This window comes from Mesoplodon mirus (assembly GCF_964341445.2).
Source record: "Mesoplodon mirus genome assembly, chromosome: 7".
NCBI lineage: Eukaryota > Metazoa > Chordata > Mammalia > Artiodactyla > Ziphiidae > Mesoplodon > Mesoplodon mirus.
The window spans coordinates 78,900,390-78,923,687 of NC_138983.1; positions in this window are offsets into that span (position 1 = coordinate 78,900,390).

Consider the following 23,298-nt stretch of genomic DNA (forward strand, 5'->3'; position numbering starts at 1 on the left):
TTTTTCTAGCAGCTGAATAGGAAGGAGGACCCCTGTTTCAGTTGTTATCTTCCTCGAAACTGTTCATTCTAAACGAATTCTCGCATTTCCCTTCAGAATCTATCTACCATCTCCCTCTATGTCCAAACTCCTCCTGATAGACAAATTTATTGAGCGCTTAAATGTATACCGATTACCGTTTGTCAGTGGCATTTAACCCTCACAAATATTATCCACATTACACAGTTAAATACTGAGACTTAGAGAAAGTTAGAAACTTGCCAAAAGTTGCAAACTTAACAAGTGACATGTCTAGGATTCAGGCACAAAAGATTTGAGCCCAGAGGCCATGCTCTTAACCATGAAGTTAAACCCTCTAGGAAGAAGTTAACACCTGTTCAAGGGAAATGGAGGGTCCATACTAGCTCCCTTATTTATACCAGCCGCCAGAGGGGAAAGTTTAACAGAAAAGTGCTCCCATTTAATTTTTCTATTTCTTTAACCACTGAATTAAACAATAACACATCCTCCTTAAATGTAATCTCTCTTTGATTCAAGCTTTCTGATTATTTCAGAAACTTCAGTGAATAGTTGATATCTTCATAATTGTTTTCTTTAATTTCAGAACTTTGTGAGAAGGATAATGCTATTTTCTTTTAAGTGATTAGATAATTTTGTAATTTTCTATGCTAAAAAGTATACTTACAGTATATATAAAATTCGATGTATTTAACGTGTACTTTTGTTAAAGCATTGTAAAATAACAACTGAATTGTACTCAAATAAATACATCGTTTTCCTCAACATTGACTTAATGTGCACTATAGTTCATATTTTTTTCTGATTAGTTCAGAATTATCAAATTAGAGAATTATCATTTTGAGACTGGTTTTTACTAACTCTAACTTCCATGTTCCTAATGAATAAACTAAGCTTTATTTATCCTTAATATTTTCTGACCTCTTCACTTCAATTGAAATCTGGATTGTTTTAAATGATTCCCCTACCATCTCCACCACAAATTTACCTTTCTCTTTCTCTAGTATAAGAAGAGCCAGACTGCTTCTTACATTTATGCCACTTTCTGATTATTATTGTATGATCTCTGCATTCCCCTAATTTTAACTTACTGTTAGGAAGTAAAGTTGGCCCTCTCTCTATGCAAACCACTCCTGTATCCTCCAGAACCAGTGCCCACTTCTACTTTCCTGAACGAGGTCAACTACAGTTCACCAAGCTTATCATTTTTTAATTTTAATTAATTAATTAAAATAAATTAATTTTATTGAAGTATAGTTGATTTACAGTGTGTTAGTTTTAGGTGTACAGCAAAGTGATTCAGTTATACATATACATATATCTATTCTTTTTCAGATTCTTTGCTCATATAGGCTCTCATAGACCAAGCTTACCAATTTTATAGTTTCATTGCCTGTCTGCATCTATGCCATGACCTCATTTCTCATTCACGTCTCAAAATTAAACTTTCAGAACTCTACTGCAACAACGATCAGTGGTCTAATGAACTTGTATAAGATGACCAGAAGTTGAAGTATTTAAGCATTAGTAATATAAAAGTCCAACTAGTGTCTGTTCTGCAAATGAATATATGTTTAATACTAAAAATTTCACCATGGTAGTGTGAGTCTTTCCAAAATTTATTACATTCCTATTATATGCCAAGCACTGACTTACTCTTTGATTTCATTTTTCCCCCAATTTTGTTTTCCAAACACAGAATGACAACTTGGTGAAAAAAACCCTGCGGCATATACCAAATACCAAGATGTGCATCCTCTGCCCATCCTCATTTCTGTATTCCCACTCATCCCATCGTAATTAGATTCTGCCACTTTTCTCCTGAGCCCTATAATAGTCTCATGTCTACTCACTTCCCATCTCTTCCCCGTCTTTTAATCTCAAATGCCGTTCATACATACAGAACGTCACCTGAATGATGTTCATAACTGATGGCTGCTTGCTTTCTTAAGAATGCTTAAAAGATGCAGTGTTGGAAGAGAAAGCTGTCACCACCTGCTGACTTGTGCCCAAAGTCTCCGAGGCTGAAACTTCTGCTTTCATAAATGGGGAGGCCCAGCACAGAAGTGAAATGAAGAAGTGCCATAAAAGAACTTATGAGCCTTTTAAAGACTTCCCAGGAGATATACACACACACATACATGTACACAAGATGTTCAGTGTGATTTCAGAGAAATTCTCAGAGACCTCATATGTCTCGAACACTGGGTAAGACCTCTGCTTCCAGACGTTCTAAAATTTACTTTTGAATAATGCAACCCAAAGGGCGGTGTACTTGGACCAAATTACTTATATCCCTTATAGTATTATTTCTGGCAAATTACCCCATCTGCTTTTGGCTTGCATAACAGACAATTGCAAGAATTTCTTTTCTATCTATTGGTAGAGGTCCTCTTCCATGACATCCTTTATACAAAGACTATATAAATGCACATAATGTCTTACATATTATTTCATAGGTTTAAGAGATACTTGGTGTCCAATGTAGAATAACATGGACTATGGGCTAACAATGTTCTCTAAAGAATAAAGTAGTTCTTTGTAAACTAGACTGTTTATATATTTCATACACACTCTGTTTCCCAGTTATTCTCTCTTATCACTTAATAAATTCTTTTGATGTCTTTTCTATATCATTTGTACTAAAGTGAAACAAAGCGAGATGTTTTTGATTGCTCCATACCTGGACAAAAGTGTTAGAATGGAAGCCTAGAGGCTGCTGTGGTGGTAGCAGTCATAATGAAAATGAGAGAACCCCTAAATGGATGTGGTTTTCCTGCTTCAATTACCTGGAGATTGTTTTCCAGTGCTGACACCAGGATGTTCTGACTTTTGCTTTAGTGAAAGGAATTAGTGTTTCCTCTACAGTTTTAATTATAATTTTGTTTCCTCTAAAATTGCTATGTAATTTCATTGACCATTGAGTTAATACAAAGTGAACTCCTTGGCCTGGCCCTCCAGGCACTCCAACTGTTCTAACCTATCCCTGCTGCTCCATCACCTCCCCTTCTCCTACACATGGGCCTGTGCTGCCATCAAACTGCACAAACCTCTCTTCTCTCAAGTGCTGGGGAGTTTTCTAATCTCTGTCACTTTTCATTCTGCTGATTATGTCAGGAATTGGATTTTCTTAGATGTGATGCATATTAAATCTACTTTACATGTATAACATGTTTATATAGTTAATAAATTTGACAAAAAATTATTAAGTGATGCCTAATGATGACTACGTTACAAAATCATATATATATATGCCTTTTCATATATATCCATGTCTTTCAACACTAACCTCACCCTCCACATTCTCATAATACTTAAAATATGCTTGCCTTATGTTTTCCAGGCCATTGCATGTGGTGCTCTCTTTGCCTGGAGTTCTCTCCTTCCTCCGTTCTTCTACTTGCCACCACTTCCCCATGTAATGACCCGATTTGGAGAAGACTTGTTTCTGCCCCTCTTATGGGTTCCCTTAGTACCCTATTCTAAGTTCTATTAATTCAGACTGCATTGTAACTCCCTGTTCATTGTCTTCATCATTGTGTCCCCAATGCGTATACAGCACCTAAGGTTTGGAAAGTACTCAAATAAATGAAAGTTGGTGACATTGAAATACATGTATAACTGGTTTAGAAGAGTTAAATGATCATTGTTATTGAAAGTCATAAAGATACTTACGCCTTTGACCCAGTAATCCAGGAGTCAAAAATTCACATGCTTTCAGGGTCAAGCAAGTAATCTAAATGTGCCATGTTGGCCTGGGGGGGAAGGCAATAGGAATACAGGTTACTGTACTTGCCTCACCTAAACACATTCAGATTTACACTTTTATAAATACTGTCGATACAAGCCAAACAACCATCACCCCTGTCTCATTCAAAGAAACAATTCTGTAGAGGAAAAAAATATTCACAATAATGTTATTTGTGAATCTATCTGTAATAAGGAAAAAATGAAGACAAATGGCTAGTAATAGGAATCTGATTAAATTAAATATAGATTGTATCCATTAAATATCATATATTCTTTAACATTAAAATAATCCCCCAATTGTAATATATGAAAAATGCTTTAGTTATTGGAAATAGTGAAGGAATAACACAAAACCCTGTGTTTGCTGTAATTGCAACCATGTAAAAATGTACATCCTTGTTTAAAAAAAAGGATTAATCAAAATGAAGATAACTATGTTAGGGTGCTCAAAATAGAAATGATTTTTGTAAAGTGCAGCATTTAATAATGCTGTCATTTTTCCAATCCCAGTCTCTGGAGAAAACTTTGGCAATATCTCTTGGAGACTTAGAAGATGACACCTAGCAAGCAGAACCAGGTTACTTTGGGTAAAAGCTGAAGAATATGAATTGTGGGCTGAGCTACAAATAACATTGTCATAGCAACCTCCAAAGATTTCATAGAAAAGGCATGACTTGGATTTCTCTTTTTTTTTTTTTAAGGAAAATGACTAACAAGATCCCTTTTGAAACAGTTCTGATACAGTGAGGGATAAGATACAATAAGTTTGATAAAGAGTTTTGTTGAGAACTTGGGATAAACTGGCATAACCTTGAGATCAGAAGTGAGACTCCCTAGTGTAGCCTTAGCACATTATTTTGTGTGTGTGTATTGATTAGTTTTCAGTGCCGTAACACGTATGTGATGCCAATCTGCCTTCCATGCAGATAATATTTATTTAATAATAAAATATTAAGAACAATATAATAATTCTATAATGATAATAATGGTTATTATAAGTAAAAAAGTTCAATTCTCCTTGTTAAGAGACATTTCATATATTTCTCTGATTCTTTATAATGAAGGCTTGATTATCTGTTCTCAGGGTTCTTCTGTGATACTATATATAACCTCCTGGAAACAGGACTGTGGAAATACTGATAGTATCAACGGAAATCATTGTAACTTCTTCCTTGGAAAGGGCGTATTCCATCAGTCTCATTGCCTCATTTGTTAAGCTGAATCGCCATCCTCAGTGAGAGATCATTTCAGTGTCCAAACTTCCTGCAAGGATTTATGTATTAAGCCCATTCTGTTTGAGTTGAGACCAGGAGTGTCCCTTAGGTTATTTTATGAACCCAGGTTTCCTGTAGTTTGCAAAAGTTGGCCCAGCCCACTGGCAGAAAATCTGCTTCTGATAGCATAGTCCTGTGGTAACAACTTTGGTATCTTGCACAGATAAGCAGCCTTGATATAGGTCCATGTGGTTAAGGAGGAAGACATTGTCAGTAATTACTTTTACGGGGGATATTCTAGTTAGCAATTTTTTTCCAGTTCGAGGTAAACATGTAAGTCTGGGCTTATCATAAATAGCAATATATCCAAAGTATCATTCTCAGACTACACACACATTTTTGACTCTAGCTTTCTGTGTAACGTTAGAGAAACAAACAAACAAAAAAGCATAGTCAGATCACCTGTTACCTCAAAGTAAGGAGCTGTGTGGCAGCATCAGGAGGCATAATGAGTGAAGCCAGAATTCACAAGCAGCGGGCGGAGTGGGAAACCCCTGCGGTTCAGGTCTGACCATTGAAACTGGCACCTGATTGCCCTTACAAGTACTACCTGTTCGCTCAGTTCTTGAAACAATCAAATATGTACCGTAAATATCATGGTTCTGCTAACACCTTTTGTATGTTTTCTGAAGCCACTGGTAGAACTAACCTTTCTAACCATCTGCTGAGAACAGAAGTCACGTTATAAGTCAAGTGGAACTTTGAGTTCGATTTCCATTTCTAAACATTTGACCACAAAATTAAACCTCAGATTCTTAAAGAAGAATTCTGTCTTCTGGGTAAGTGGGATCTGTCCACTCGTTCATTCAACAGTTACTGAGCTGCTGCTTCATGTAGAATGTACAAGTGGGTTAAAAGATGTTTGAGGAGATTACTGTCTCGTTAGCCATCCAACTAATCCTCACTCATGCTGAAGTTTTGAATCAGAAAAAAAAAAGAGTTGAACCAATAGTTGTTAAATTTTGCACACAAATAGCCCTAGGGAGCACAGAAGGGAAGAGTTTTTCCATTGAAAAAATGTATGACTTTTCTGAATAAATTAATATGTATCTTAATCATGTATGTTTCAAATGAGGCAAAGATTAATTTAATAGAATCATTCTGTAAAACCACTACTGCTTTGAATCCTATGAAAACTTGTTGCTAATTTGAGGCTTTCAAATTTAAAGTCATAAGATAAGTTGAGCAATCAATAACCTTGAAATTTAGGAAAGTGACTGACATGGACTAGCCAGAACGTTTTTTGCAGTAATTTGATATCTAAATCTGCCCTAATCACTCTTAAAAATCAGCTAGACAGTAAAAAGTTCTCTACCTTCAAACCTCTTGATGAAGTTTTGCAGATTAATCTGAATGGGTTTAAAATTTGATGAAAGGATGGAGAGCATCTAAATTTAGTTTTTCTGGATAGCCACGTGCAAAAGAATGAGATTAGACCACTATCTTATACCATACATAGATATCAACTCAAAATGGATTAGAGACTCCAATGTAAGATCTGAAACAATAAAACTCCTAGAAGAAAACATAGGCAGTATTCGCTTTGACTTTGGTTTTAGCAATATCTTTCTGCCTGTGCCTCCTCAGGCAAGGAGACAAAAGCATAACTAAACAAATGGGACTATTATCAAACTAAAAAGCTTCTGTACAACAAAGGAAACATCAACAAAATGAAAACCTACCAAATGGGAGAAGATATTTGCAAATCATGTATCTAATATCCAAAATAGATAAAGAATTCATGCAACTCAACAACAAAAAAGCTAACAATCCAATTAAAAAATGAGCAGAGAAACTGAATAGATATTTTTCCAAAGAAGGTATATAGATGGCCAACAAGCATGTAAAAAATGTTCAACATCACTAATTATCAGGGAAATGTAAATCAAAACCACAGGGAGATATCACTTCACACCCATTAGAATGGCTATTATCAGAAAGACAAGAAATAAGTGCTGGAGAGGAAGTGAAGAAAAGGGAACCCTTGTGCACTTTTGGTGGGAATGTAAATTAGTGCAGCCACTATGGTAAATCACATGGAGATTCCTCAAAAAATTAAGAATAGAACTATCATGTGATGTAGCTATTCCGCTTGTGGGTGTTTATCCAAGGAATACAAAAACACTAATCTGAAAAGATATATGCACCCCTGTGTTCATCACAGCATTATTTAGAATAGACAAGATATGGAGACAACCTAAGTGTCCACTGATGGATGAATGGATAAAGAAGATACACACACACTTACAATGGAAGAATAGCCATAAAAAGATGAAATCTTGGCATTTGGGACAACATGGATGGACCATGTGGGTATTACGTTAAGTGAAATAAACCAGATGGAGAAAGACCAATACCATATGATTTAACTCATATATGGCATATAAAAACAAGCAAAACAAAATGAATGAAGAAACCAAACTGAAACAAGTAGATACAGAGAACAGAGTAGTGGTTAGCAGAGGAGAAGGGGGTGGAGGGAGGGCAAGATGGGTAAAGGGGGTCAACAATATGATGACAGTTGACAACCTTTTGGTGGTGAGCACACTGTAGTTTATATAAATGTCAAAATATAATATTATACACATGAACCTTATGTGTTATAAACCCATGAAAATATAAATACATAAAAATTTAATAAATAAATTTACTTTCATTAACTTATGAAACAGCAACATACTTTGCCCAATTTACTTAGCTTCAGAATTTTCATTTGTACAGTTTGAACCAGAAGAAGTACCTTTATTGGTTTATTTTTTTTTCTAAAATTCTAAGACTAAATTGTTATTACAATGTCTTCAAAAAATTATTAATAGAATGCTTTCATAATTATCTCACGTAAATATTTAGGTAAATAGCTATGTAATAGCTGAATTTTCTCAAACTGTTAAAATATTATTTCTAAAGGTTAAGAAGGATTAAGCTGCAGAGATATAACGTTTAATGATATTTCTCAAGTGATAAGAACTTACGATCAGAAGCAGGTAATATATTAGTACCCTCATTCTGAAGTTCAGATTCTCCAGCAGAAAATGCTCAGGGCATATGTGAGTGATGATAATTTTTTTTCTATGCCTATATTCCTATAGCATTTCTTATCATGATGTCATTGTGTAACTGCATTTAAAGTGGGCTGTTAGGGACTTCCCTGGTGGCGCAGTGGTTAAGAATCCGCCTGTCAATGCAGGGGATACAGGTTCGAGCCCTGGTCCGGGAGGATCCCACATGCCGTGGAGCAACTAAGCCCATGCGCCACAACTACTGATGCCCACGTGCCTAGAGCCCGTGCTCTGCAACAAGAGAGGCACCGCAATGAGAAGCCCGTGCACCACAACGAAGAGTAGCCCCCACTCCCCGCAACTAGAGAAAGTGCACGTGCAGCAAGCAACGAAGATCCAACACAGCCAAAAATAAATAAATTTTAAAAAAAGATGATTCTTTAATAAATCAATCAATCAATAAATAAAGTGTGCTCTTAAGCATTTGCCAGTTAAAGAAACTCAACATAAAGACCCAAAGACCCCATCTGAGTTTGCTAAGTGATGCAGTGTTAATAAAACTGTGGCTCATTAGAATCTAGTGTGTTACAGGATTTTTTGCACACTTAGCTCTTCAACTGATTTGGTTTGGATTCTAGTCAAATTACTTGGTACCTTGGTTAAGTGGGCTTGTGAAAAATACTGATGTATACAACCAATTCCTATGGAGCTAATAGCTATGTGTTTGCTAAGTATTTTGTGAGAAGAAAAGATCAGAGAGCAAAGAAAGCTGGATTTCCTTAAAAGCACTGAACTAACTGTAACATGTATGTAAAGACTGGGTAATTACTGGGCAGAAAGAGGCCTGCCAGTAAAAGCCAACTATATGCAGCTCCCTTCTTTTGCTGAAAATCTGTCCTAGTTTCATGTTAAATTATATATTAAAAGAATACTACATTTTTCTATAATGATGTTTTTATAATATAGAGGGTATGTTTCTGACCAAAGACTCTACATCCACAATATATGATAAAAGCAAAGGTATAATGATAAAATATCATACTCAACTCATTTAAGTAGTAAAGTATATTCTAAACCTCATAATGGACAAATATAGTCACTGTGAGGTGGTTCTATAAGTCTCTAATATATTTTAAAAAGGTATATATCATATTCAAACGAATTTCTACTATATCTTAAATTATAACTATATAAAATGAACACATTAACTTTAATGACCACTTATTTACACTAATATAAGTCTGTTCCCCAACAAGAAAGATGTACATATGTATATGGGTGTTAGTATGAGTTAGGTAACTGGCATCTTTTAAAAATCTGTTCAAGAAAGTTTGAAGTAATGAATTTTCATGTAGCATGAGGAGGTAATCAAAATCATTCTCCCATATTTCCTTAATTCTAAGGTACCGTATGTTGTATATGTCCTTAAGTTAGGGAAACTTTTTTTGGAAATAAAAAGCAAGTACACCGAATGTGCACATTAGAAGGAAAATTCTGGTTTTATAAATTTTATAATGAAAAAAGAAAATGGAATACATATTTTTATTTACCTTAGAATGAAATTTGAATTTAAGCTTAATTTCTACAGTAACCTTTAGAAATTCTTATTATGCAGTCTTTCTTGATGATAATTTGTAATTTGCTATGATTGATTTAGAATTTCCAAATTTCCATCCATTTTTAGAATTCAAAATTTTGGCTAAAACCATCAATTATTTGAAATCCTCTCTCAATCTAGACTGTGCCTGAGGCCAGTACCTGAGCTGATCCTCTAGAGAGCTTCATGGAGAGTATAATAAGGGGAGCCCTTGTTGAGTAATTTATACTTGATTAACATCATCACGAATTGCTCCCAACTTTATTCATGATTCTGAACACTTGAGATAATTGAAATACCAAAAGAATGAGTATAAAGCTATTAGGACGAGTGGATACTTGAGCCTGCTCAGAGTCTCTTTGAGGCAGAGACTCATTTTGTGCATAAGTGTAAAGCAATATATTTTTGGAAAAATAATTCTAGTTCCAGTTAGAAGATGGTGAACTCAGAGATTTCATTTATCACTGCTCAAAGTGTTTAGAGCCATTGAAAACATTTCCCCCTAGACATTGACATGATGGACTTATTTTAATCAGCAATTACAAAAGTTGACCAAGTGCCAGGCATCAGTGAGTAGATTATTGGGCAAAAATCCGTTTTTTCCCCTTGTACACAACCTGGATGCATCCTGTCCAAGGACAGACTTAAACAGGCAAGGGAATGTTTGTTGAAAACTATTGCAGTTGGAGAGAGAGATTGGACTAAACTCTGCTGAAACAAAAGGTGGGACAGTTTATCAATTCTGGAGTGAGCTAGTGGACTGGTACTGGAGGACATTAGGAGGAGACTGGTTAATGTGATTAGGCCATCTGTGTTTGCTAATCAGCACTTATTGAAGTTAGACTCTTGCCCTCCCACAGAGAATGTGGTGCTATCTTTCTTGATGATTACATTTCGAAAAATGGCTCCCATGTCCGTGAGAAAGACATTCCTGGGTTGTAAATCTGGCAAGATTACTAGAAGAAGATTTACGTGTCAAAGGGGTGAAAAAAGAATTTGCATGTTTTTTAGAGTAAATGTTCTAAATAAGGGGAGGTCAAGGGCCTATAAGTCAGGAAGAAACCTGTCTAAAGTTTTATTAAGCTGAAAGGAATGTTAAGGCTGTCTTGGTCAATCTAAACCTTGAACACAGGTACAGATGTTTGCCAACTCTAGAGAAAAGCCTACAAGTACGACCAGCTCCTTTACCTTTAATTTCCCATCCTCCCTAATCTGATTTAGGTCTTTCACTTGTGTTGTCACAGGCTTACCAATATCACAGAATTTATCGGGTCAAACTGCAATTTTTTGTCTGTTTACTACTCTTGACACTAGACTGTAAGGTACCTGAGAACAGGGATCCTGTTTACATTTGTAACCATAGGACCTACTGTAATTCCCCTTACCTCAATTAATGCCTGCTAAAATAAACTGAATTCTATAAAATTAACAGAAAAGTAGCTGAGATAGGAAATAAGAATGTGGGAATTACAAAAAAATTAAGAGCCTTTAGTTTAGTAAAATGAAGATGGTAAGGGAATATGATCAGAAGCCATATATTCCTAGAAGGTATGAAATTTTCTAGTAAATCCTAGAAAACTAGAAGTTGGCCACACCCAGTGGAGATAGGAAAGAGGGCTCACATTTAATGTACACTATATGGTAGACACTATGTTAGCATATCAAATTGAATCGTTTATCTGTGAAGAAAGCACTGCAAACCCTATTTTATAAGTAAGAAAACTGATTCCTGGAGTGGCCATATACCACCTACAGAACAGTGAACCAAGATTGAAACACTCACCTTTATGGCCCCAAGTCATAAAGCTATTAAACGTGGCTGCCTTAAACATAAATTATAATAGTTTAAGTTTAGGAGAGAAAAATGATCAATACTTTTAACTTTGCATATGAGATGATATCCCTAGGAAGGGATCACCCTCAAAATATAAATAGAATCAATAAGTATCAGATGTATCTTTAAATACTAGAGACAAGCAAGGGTGTAAAGAAAACGGGTGATGTTTGGGGGCACCTTCCAAAACTTTTGAAGGTGGTGTCACCACAAGGAGACTCTGTCTCTTGGTGGCACCATCAGCTCTGCTTCTGGATTGGATGGATATTGAGATGACATTAGAAGTGCTCTTCTCTTAGAGTTAGGACATTCTCTGATTCTTTAGTAATGAAATACCTTTGATTCTTTGCTTTATCACCAAAAAAGATTGTTTAAAGGAACAACCTTTTTGTTTTTCCAGATACACACTGGGAATGCTATTTACCAACTCTCACTACATGCTAGAGATATGATGGTAGTCCCCTTATATATCCCAGTATACCGTACAGAAAATATTAAGGCTACTGGCATCAGTCCCATATGGTTAAATAAGCTATTTAAAGGAGGATATTCCTGAACTGGAGAGGGATGTCTGGGACAAGAGCAAGCAGGATGGAGAGGATTTAATCAACAATTTAGTCTTATCTGGAAGCCTGATAAAATTCAAATACCCATGTCTCACTTACATGGGACTTATTTTTCAACATAATATGGCTTGACAATTTTTCTTAAGAATTTGGGATGAGAAGGAAAAACAATAATTTAATCTAGTCAATAAAAGGAATATTGATGTTCCTCTTATTTCTTTGAAATCCTTTGCTAAATTTCTTGACGTCACCTGACTGACTTTTACCCTTTTCTAGAAAAAAAGCATAACAGGAGGAAGTAAGAGCTAGTGCTTTTTAGTGTACTCTTGGCATTCTTCCAAATCTTCTGGAAAACATCATTCTATCACTTATATTCCTGTACAACTGTAAGTTGAAATGAAGAACCCTCTTACCCAGCCTCTTACACAAAAGTATCACGATATTCTTTAAAAGACCCTATCCAAACACACATTTTAAATAATTATTAGTTCACCATCATGACCCAACAAGACTGCAAGGTTGCTTAGCAACAGAATCAGGCACTCTTAACAGGAACATGCATGGGAACAATGGTGAAAAGTGATGGAGATCTTACAAAGGCAAATTCTTTGAATTAAATCTTTGTGAAAGGACATCATAGGGAAAATGAGTTTTTTAACCTAAGAATTGTTTCCTGAGATTGATACATTATTTCATAGCTAAACATCAACCACTTTCCATAGGATAGATAGAACAATGGAACTTTTAGTCTTTACATAATTTAGGGCACTTACAAAACATTATTTATCAGTGTTAGCTTGAAAATGAATAATATTTCTGTGTCGTCCCATTATCTTTAAAACTGTATAGATATATAAAGAAAGGAAGTTACTTACAAAAATAAATACTGCAAATGTATTTGATTAACGATGTTCTATTTTTATGTCATACATAAGTAGACTATAAAAATTGTATTCTTTTAAATTTGAACAGGATATAAGTGTATATATATATATATATATGTATACATACATACACACAAACATGCATTATCTATCTAATTCCCATTTCCAGTGGAAAAAAAAAGAAAAGAAAAGAAAAGAAAAAGCCTGCAAAGCATTGTCTCTTTGGGACTCCTAGATTGACTAATTTTTGGCTGAATGGGCTGATTTTATACAACAATACCTGTAAAGGCACTAACTTCCTTCTATTAGTAAATGGAAGAAAATCCAGTACATTTGGGCTCTGTTGATGCAATATGTAAACACCCAGCAAGTTCAAAGAGTAAGCTCAACATCCTGGCAGAAGACCTCAACTTTGACCCTAGTCCCACCTCTGGCTTGGACAATTCACTTAACCACCATAGACCTCATATTCCTCATCTCTAAAAGGAGGCCTCCAAGATTATTTTCAGCTCTAAAATTCCTAAAGTTCATGTCCATCAACTCTTAAGTAGCATCATTCTTTTTTCTCACAGAATTGTTTGTTTTACTGCATTGGTTATTTGACTACTGTCTTTATGTAAATACTAGAAGTAGCAGGCTTGTTCACCAATACATTCAAGTATCAGGCAGAAAAATTTCAATACTGGGTTTTTGTTTGTTTCTTTCTTTCTTCATGGCTGATTGCATGTTGCAGAGGTGATTTTTAGTTTCTGGAAGTTAAAAACATGCAGGTGTAGATATAATATGCTGCAGGCATTTATATCACCAGCCATAATGTTTTAAAACAACTGGCTTTTTTGCATAGTCTTTAGAAGAGGGTTAGATGAGCACTTCTGTTTTCCTTTCCTTGAGAAGTTTTATAACAACACCGAAAGGTCATCTTTAAAATGTCAGACGATATTAACAACAAAATCTTGGAAGACAGCCAGTCCACCAAGGAAACAAACCCAAAGGACTCTTTACAGATGCAAATCTTAAATAAGCAACAGAACCTGAGAGTGGGGTGAGGGCAGGGGAGAGAAATACTTTGTAGCAAAGAAATACATTCAAGAGATGCCTCATGGCCTTGAACTGTTGGAAAGGAGTAGCAGTAAACAAACCTGGCCCCCAGCAATTGCTAAAGGGCACATTCATTAGGAAGTTGGAAGCAAGAAGTCTAAGATCATGAGTCAGAGAAGCAGAATCATGAGCCACACCCACACTGGGTTCTATATGCTATTGTCAAAACAAAGAGAAGTTGATGTAAATATTTTAATTGCAAGGAATTGAAGAAGTGGTTTTTAATCTCACTAGTTGATGCCAGGCCAGGTTTTTGATTATACAACTGAGGATGTAGCTCTATAGTCCTGACAGCTGAGTAGTAGAGAAGATGCAGTTTTCCTCCCACAAAAATACCACTTCTCCTACTAACAATTCTAAAGGGAGAGAAAGCCTTTAACAGAGAACACATTAAAGGAGAGTCACAGTTATTTAAAACCAGAAACTTAAATATTGATGGAAGAAGCAAGTAGGTTTAGGAAGAGAGCAAGCTACAGAAACTGATAAAAGCTTTGCACTTTTAGTTGAAATTTTTAAAATTATAAACAAAAATGGAGAATTCTCTGCAATTTGTATTTTATCCAGTATTCAACTAAGTGGCCTATTATGTTAGTAGGATGAAAAGTATCTTGCTGGCAAATGTGGAAACTAATACTGAAACAAAAATAGAAGGCAGAGACATTTTTGTAGCAAAGGATTTCACCAGCTTTGTCAAGGTTGACACAAGAATCATATTATAGTTATACTTAATATAAATGTTAGATTATGTAATACATAAATGTATATTCAGTAGAAATAGTCAATAAATTGTACATAATGTACTACAGTAGTAAATGTTAGGTTCTTTTCAATGAATACTTTATAGTGTTTTTGCGATCTTTATAAAGAGCCTAGTTTTTAAATAAATACTATTTCAAATTTGGGGAATGAGAAGTTTAAAATAAGATGAACCAGATTTCTACAATCCATTTTCTGATGCTCAAAGTGGGCAGACTACAAAATGGAGCATGGCTGAGGCCATGTGGTAATCTGTGTGTTCCTTGCACTGTTTGAATTATATTATACATCCGTAATATGCAGGGGCACAAATCACTCATAGGTTCTGCTTTTTAGGCAAACTTTTACACACGAATAACAACTAATTAGAATAGACCTTAGCAAAACCGTGATGTTTGCTTGTTTCATCAAGCTCCACTTTCTGAGTTTCCCCTGTGAGTCTATTTATTGCTCTGTCTTCTCTATTCCCTGATACCCTCTGCAGAACACTTATGCCCTCAAGTTCTCTTCCCTCTTGCACATCATCAAAACTTGCTTTTGGATCATTCAGGCTGAGGTAAAAATGACTACGATCTTAAAGCACAACCAGTATTTGAATTTTAATGGGAAAAAAAGATTTAAGCTAAAGGGATGAGATTCCGAGATAAAGGGATGAGAGTTGAGTGCCAACCATCAGTTAGTAGATGAGAAGACATTTTTAGGCATCAAAACTTTTCTGCATCTCTAGTCATAATACTAATTCTGCAAGCTATATAGTTGGAGAGATGCAATCATACGAAAGGCTCAAGATACCAGAAAATAGAAACCAAAACTACTTCCTCTTAGTTCATAAATAGGGTGTAGGTTTACTAAAGAGGACATTAAAATTACTCCCTGTTTCCTGAACCCAATCCAACCAGCAAGGGAAAGGAGTTGAATAATGTGGCATTTGAGTTGGTTAATGGCAGGGAGAATTCAGAGTGGAATAACAGATGTAAAATGGATATGAGGATGTTATTTGTGTGTATGTGTCCGTTGTGTATGTGTATAGAAGCCACCTCTGTCATCTAGGAAAAGACATTTAAATCTTCCAGAGTTATAAATTCACTGAGAAGAAACGATAAACTTCAGCATCATTTTGTTGCTCAATTGGGTCCTATTTGAGGGATGAATCAATAACAATGATTTCCTTGAATGGTCTCTCAAGGCTATTGTTTTTTGCTTGTTTTTTTTTTTTGCGGTGCGCGGGCCTCTCACTGTTGTGGCCTCTCCCGTTGCGGAGCACAGGCTCTGGACGCGCAGGCTCAGCGGCCATGGCTCACGGGCCCAGCCGCTCCGCGGCATGTGGGATCTTCCCGGACCGGGGCACGAACCCGTGTCCCCTGCATCGGCAGGCGGACTGTCAACCACTGTGCCACCAGGGAAGCCCAAGGCTATTGTTTTTTTATGGCCCTGGTATGCAAGGGGGTTGTTCTGAAAGGACACAAACAGGTAATTCTCTCTTTCAAGGATTTTGGTCGTAGTAGTTGAGCAAAAACTACAGTATGATAGAAAGCAGTTCGTTTTCTTTGTCTCATATACAGAGTTAAAATTAAAAAGTGAAAAGACCCTACGTTTTATCATTTTATATTCAACACTTATCTACATAAGTGTTAAAACAAATTGATCTTACTACCCATTATGATTATTAAGGTACCAAAAAAAATTCACTTTGAAAACGATTCCTGAATATGGATACATTTTGTATTCAGAATCACATGGAAAAAGAAGCCTCTTAATTTACATGGGCCAGTGTCCCATAGTTATTGATCATTATTCATGGGAAATAAATTAATTTTCTAACATTCCATCATTTGCTTTTTTTTTTAACAAAAGAGGGATTTTATTGTTCAGCACAGGGAAATATAGCCATCACTTTATAATAATTAAATGTAGTATAATCTATAAAAATATTGAATCACTATGTTGTACACCTGAAACTAATATAATATCGTAAATCATCTATACATCAATAAAAAGAGGTATTTTAGTTTTCTTATCAGCTGTTCTGTTCTTTGTTAAGAAGTGAGGGAAAAAACACTTACTGATTCTAAGGAAGTCAGATCCTTGATTTGCCTGATGATTATGAATATGAAAAAAGTGTTCTCTACAGAACAGTAGCTCTTAATCAAGAAAAGGCCGGCTCTAACATATTCTACAAAGAAGAGTGTGCCAAGATATAGCAATCCTTTTTGATTCTTTTGAAGTTTAAACAAATAGTGTACTCCGCATGAATTTTATCTTTCAACTAAATCATTCTACTGTGGAATTTATGATGCTATACTACTAGTTTACGAAGCAAGTGTAGTAGGCTTCACATATCTCCATATCTTATATTGATGGCATTTAAATTCTAATACCAAACTGTTATTGTTTCATAAACTAGGAGAAAATTACGCTTATAACAAGCAGGAGAAGCTGGCAGAAACAACAGATTTTCTATTCTTTGCTTTCTATTGTTTGTAAGCCTAATTACCCTAATTGACCAATTAATGACAACACATGATGAAATTTTCCTGACTGCTAATTAATTAGCTCTAATTTCACTAGCTTTGTTACTGCTAAGGCTTCCACTAATTCTATGTGTGAATGTCTTCTTACCCTACTCCTCCTACTTTCCTCTTTGAACTTCCTCATATGTAGAGAACCCATTTGATTGACTTAAGCGTCAGAAGATACTTATAATCAGAGAAAAAGCAAAAAAGAATGACTATAATGCCAATTAGTATAACTATTAATTAGAAATTATGTTTTGAGGATGTACAGACAGAAGAGGAGTAGAAATGATAATAGTTTAGTTTTAGGAAAGCTGTAGTACACAAATAGAACCCCAAATCACACCACAGAGAATTTTGCAGGAATTTAATATATCTGATATACACTCAATTTGTGCCCATGAATGGTGAGCAACTAGAAGTAAAGGAGAATCACATAGTTACATTTCTGGACAAATCAGGTTATCAGAATGATGTAATAATGGCAGTTTACCTCAATCACTCCTTAGGCTTTCTTATTTACTATGCTAAATGTTAAGTGAGGTTTCTGAGTAAAAGCATTACAATGACTTCAGCATTGTGGGACATGAAACACAGTGAGAACTCAGAGCAAGGAAGGAAATAGGTAAGAAGGAAAAAGAATTGAAAGAGCTGAAAGATGTATTACTTAGCTGTCAGGTGTTAGGAGAGTTTATTTGTGCTTTTTCTTAATCTTCATAACGCTCTTGTCAGAATGGTAGTAACATACCCATTTTTTTAGATGAGCGACCTTTAACTATAGGTTGCACTTGATTGTCTGCCAGGTTTTCAAGTCTGTGATGGGGACAGTAATGTCAGAAATTTCAATCCCAGTCAAATCAAGACCTGGTAGAAACACCATGGAAGTGCATAGTTTTGACCCAAATTTGACCACATTAAAATGTTGTTCTTTCTTCTCCAGGATGATAGTCTGTATTTCAAGAAGAATTCTAATTCTTGCCCCATAACAATTTCTCTGAGTTCTTTGTGCCAACTAAAGCCTTTGATTGATTTTCATATTAGCAAAGCCCTGGAATTATATGCAAAATGCTATGAATAGTTAGCAAATAGCAAAAGGATGCAGAGCCGTTATCAGATTCTCAAAACTCAATCAGATTATCTAAGAGTTTACATTAAATGAGGTAATGAATGCCCTTTCTGGATCCAAACATTATAATATTTTTAATCCTTACCGTGGTCCCTGAAATGTCTATTATCTCTAATTATCAGTAAGGGAACTGAGGCGTCATAAAGTCTAAGTAAGTGAGAGGTCTGGAATTCAAATCCAGGTCAGTTTCAGTCTTGAACACCACTAATTCTATAGCCTACACTGCATTCTATACTCTCACTGTAGATAATCAATAAATGTTCATTTATTTCCTTTACCCCAGTTGGGGACAAAGAACATGGGTGTGTGAAAGAAAGTACAGGTTAGTTTTAATGTAAATGATATAATAATAATGCTGGTCAGCAGTTACGGAATATTCATATTGTTCTAGGAGTTGAGCATTAAGTACTTTACAGGCATTCTTTTATTTAAAATCTCATATATATAATACCTACCTTAGGAAGTAGGTAATATAAATGTGCCAAGGTGATTGAAATAACGTGGTCACGTACAGGCAGTGAAACTGGGAAGGAGTTTTCTGGGCTGATGGTTGAATTTTGGCCGAGACATTAAGGGGAGAAGGGATGAGCACTGGTGGGGAGACTGAAAACTTATTCATCATAGGGAGAAAGCACTGGTGGAAGGATTGTGCTGCTTGCTTAAGAACTGTTACCCTCATAACCCAAAAACTGAGGTTTTGCTGAAAGCTGAAGGCAGATTTCTTGCAGTGTGAAAAAGAACTTACTGATATCTCTTCATGTTTGAACATGACTGTTTTGCAGATTTGTTGAAATGACTCAAGTTCTCTTTCAGATCTGGACTAAATGTCTGTATCATAGCATTAGGGCCCATGAAGCAGCATTTGCAAGCCCATACTCACCTCCCCCCTTTTTAGTGTTTTGCACTCTGGAAAAGCAAACAACAGCAATAACAATATCTTATTTCCTTTTATCTATAGTTATTATTAATCTTGTCAAGAAACCCATTTGATATATTTATGCTAAACTATAAATGAGATTTTTCCAGTTTTATTGAGATTGAATTGATATATAATATTGTATCTGTCCAAGGTGTACAATGTGATGATTGATATATATATATATATAGTGTGAAATGACTACCACAATAAGTTTAGTTAACCTTAATTCACATAATTACAAATTTTACTTTTGTGATGAGAACTTTCAAGATCTACTCTCTTAGCAACTTTCAAACATAAAATACGGTATTGTTAACTGTAGCGACCAAGCTGTACATGACATCACGATTACTCACTTATCTTATAACTAGAAGTTTTTATCTTTTGATCATCTTCACTCATTTTCCTCACCTCCAACCCCCAGCTCTGGCAACCATCATTCCATTCTTTCTATCATGAGTTCAGTATTTTAGATTTCACATATGAGATCCTAAAGTATTTATCTTTCTCTGTCTGACATTTCATTTAGCATAATGCCCCCCAAATCCACCCATGTGGTCACAAATAGCCAGATTTCCTTCTTTATCACGGCTGAATAATAGTAGGTTGTATGCACCCCATTTTCTTCATCCATTCATCCACAAAAATCACTGAGGTTGTTTCCATGTCTTGGCTACTGTATTGGGTTGGCCACAAAGTTCATACAGTTAATGAATACACTGTTCAATAAAACTTGGTGAAAATGAAAAATGTGTCTTTCATTTTTACTTAAAGTAAATCTTTGACAAAGCCAGCTAGGCATCCCTTTGAGTAATGACTTATATCGCATTGAAATATTTTAAACATATGAACAGTAATAGCTTAAATGACAAATGTTACTAATATTGACACAATTGATCAAGGAGAATATGTTAGAATATGTTAAAATGCAGATGGACAGTGAAAGAACAAATATAACTTTTAACTAAATATTGTCTTGATATTTAGACCATTGGTTAAGAACATGATAACAGGTTTCATCCATCTCAAGAAAGCAGAATATTTGCAGATCACTTAACATTTACTAGGTATGTTCTCAGTCTGGAAGGATATATTTCATTTACATGTGTCATTTAATTTAACCACATCCCTCTGTAATAGATAGTGTTATCCCTATTTGCAGATAGGAAACAGGTTCAGAAAGATTAAGAATGTTACCTAATTCTAGTAAGTAGCCAAGCCTAAACTGATCTAATTCCAGGGCAAAGCTCTTTCTGACACATCAGTGTGGGTCTTTATCTCTTTGAGAATTGTTGAACATTAAAAGCCTTCTTCCAGGTAAATGCATAAAGAAACAACGTGAACAATGATATAACCACATAAGTCTCACTAAATAATTGGTGTGTTTGGCCTTGCTTTTGCTGATAGATCTTTTGCAAAATTGCTTTTCTCTGAGATAGTGGACTTTAAATATTTTCTTTGAAGACTTTCCTAAATTATACCTATCAGAAAGCTACTTTGCTTTAAGGCTAAAGAAAAATGAAAGCTTACTTAACTACACTTAGGTGCCAGGGTCATACTATGAACTCTACACCTGCCAGGATTCACGCTAAGATAGGGTGGCTCTGCAAACTGTCCATAGTACTGTGATTTCTTTCTGATATTTTGAAGTAGAAATAATTTAATAACTATTCACAAAAGAGAAAAACACTGTTTCTTGGTCCTCAATATCATACTGCTGTAGGCTAATTCTTTTTCTCTTCTGTTGCCCCTTAGTATAGAGAGTGTGTTTTGGGGACCCTCCTTCACGATCTTCTCCATTCCAAGAGCATCTTACATAAATCCAGGACTTCTCAAGCAGCCAGTTTTGCCAGATGGTCTTAGGGTTGGTTGTACCCATATATGTATAATCCTGAACTTCTCAAGTAAGGTCCTTATAGAGCATAATGGCTAAGAGAATTGGTGCTGATACGAGACCTGAGTTCAAATCCTGCCTATGCCCCTAACTAGCTGTGTAACCTTGGAGAAGTAACTTAATCCTTAAAGGGATTAGATTTCTCACCCGGAAAATGGTATAATAAATGCATCTACCCCATATGGTTAGTGTGTAAATTAATGTAACTTGAGATGGTGCATGTTAAGCATTAGCATAGTGCCTGTCTCTTGTTAGTAATACCTGCTTTTATTATTAATTATTCTCTTTATATTCTCAGTTTCAGCTAGGTGCCTAACATATAATAGTTGTTCAGCAAATATTTACTGGATTGAACGAGCTCTGAAATTTAAGCATTGGGTCAACAGCAAAGTAGTCACCCCATCAATATTTCTCCCACAGAAAGGGAGAATAGATGGAAGCCAGCCATCATACTTTCTTTTCTTATTCTAAACTTCCCATCCAGGCCCAGCAATAAAATAATCTTCCTGAACCCCAACAATTTTGAGAATTTTTCAAATCACACCATTTGAAAATAGTTGGGTTTCCCTAATCTAATATGTCCCAGGGCCCCAAGGTCACCAAGCTTATATTAATGAAGTCTAGTTAAGATAAATGATTACACTTAGTAAACCAACTGCTTATGAGCTCATTGGGCTTTTTAAACTTTACTATCTGCACTTCATAGAGGCACAAGTATTTTGCTTTTGTAGGACACTCAGCAGTCAAAGTAGTCTTTCAAAAAGCACAAATCAGATGCTATTATCGCACTGCTTCTGACCTCTAAAGGCTGTCTATTGTAAAGAGGTTAAATTTTCAACTACTTAGCCAGGCTCACAGGGACCATGGGCTCTGGTCACTTACTACATCTTTCCCTGACCTTCATGGCGTTCGAGGCACAGTTGTCTTTTTCAGTCCCTCAGATGCAACAAGCTCTACTTCTTGCTCTCCCAGCTTTAGATTGGCTAATCCTTCTACCCAGACCAATTTCCCTCTGATCATTAAGGTCTCGGTTCAAACGCCACCACTACTATCTTGACCAAAGAGACCTGCCTCCTCACTGCCTCTCCGTCCCATTGTCCAGTCGTATTTCTGTCTCTGTACAAAATTTATTTACATGTTTACTCTGTCTTCCTCCACCACTGGACATTTGCTTAAGAGCAAGGACTTTGTAATTTTTTGCTCACCGCTGAATCTTCCAAGGCTTGCAGCAGACACTGGCACATAGAAAGTGTGTAGGAAATGTGTGTCTAATAAATGAATAAATATGTGAATGAAAAAAAACTGAAACACTAACCCGAGAATATTCTCCTTTCAAAAGAATAATGAAAAATAATTTCATTCAATAAGAGTCCTTCTTAGTTACTGATACATGACTTAGTAGTTCCCAATCAATTTAAAATGTTCCATTATTTCCTGATACTTCACAAGTCATTAATTAAATGTTGCTCACATTTAAGGCCAATCTGTGAGACATTATGAACTTGTCTACTCTAAAGTTCCAGCATTAACTCAGGCGGGGCTTCACCAAGTACTGATCCTGTGACCTTGGCCTCTCGTTGCCTCAGTTTTCTCATTTGTAACATGGGTATAATAATAGGCTTATTTCATAGGCCTGTGAGGAAACCCTCATATATATGTGTGTGTGTGTGTGTCTATATATATGGATTTAAACGGTGTCTTACAATAGTGTCTGGCACGTGATAAGCGTCACAGAGCGTTGACTGCTGCTACTAGAACCGTTATTATGAGAACTACCTGTTGAGAATAATCCTTCATATACTGGTTTATTCCACTGGAGATAAAGGAAACTAATAGAATGTTAGAAAGCAGATGAAACACAGAAAGCCAATAAAATATACCAAGACAGAAGATGATGAGAGTGTAAAAGCATAGAAGAAAAAAGTGGTTTTTGTGTTTCTTATTCTTTTCCTTTTTTAAAGAAGGAAAGAGCCTAGAAATAGGACAAAAACTATTCATTGGCTATACTGACATGGGGATCGCTGGTGACCTTCATAAGTAAAATTTCAGGACAGTGGGCAGTGAGATTAC